Source organism: Plasmopara halstedii (assembly GCF_900000015.1).
Source record: "Plasmopara halstedii genome assembly, contig: Scaffold_555, whole genome shotgun sequence".
Classification (NCBI taxonomy): Eukaryota; Oomycota; class Peronosporomycetes; order Peronosporales; family Peronosporaceae; genus Plasmopara; species Plasmopara halstedii.
This window is the reverse complement of record NW_020187475.1, coordinates 1170317-1170640: the sequence shown is the minus strand read 5'-3', so window position 1 is coordinate 1170640 and position 324 is coordinate 1170317.

The following is a 324-nucleotide window of genomic DNA, read 5'->3' as shown; positions in this document are numbered from 1 at the left end:
CGTTGTGGTTGCACACTAGAGTGGTTTACACATCTGGAACTCTTTCATTGGGTCTGTGTTTTAGTCCTTTCGCTTTCGAATCGCTGTCCCGCCATTGAAATCACAGAGTATAAATTCCATAAAAAAACCCAGTTAGTTGTGCTTGATCTACTTCCATTGCTATTGAACTAGTTTCAGTGTGCTCCACTGCATGGTTAAGCGTAAGAAACGCGTACCAGAACTACTCTTCATCAAAACCACAGAGTCTTTAACCGATCGGCATAAAGGGCTCGATAAGCTCCGAACAGACTTGTGGGTAACAACGGATAAGCAGCTAAAACTCGC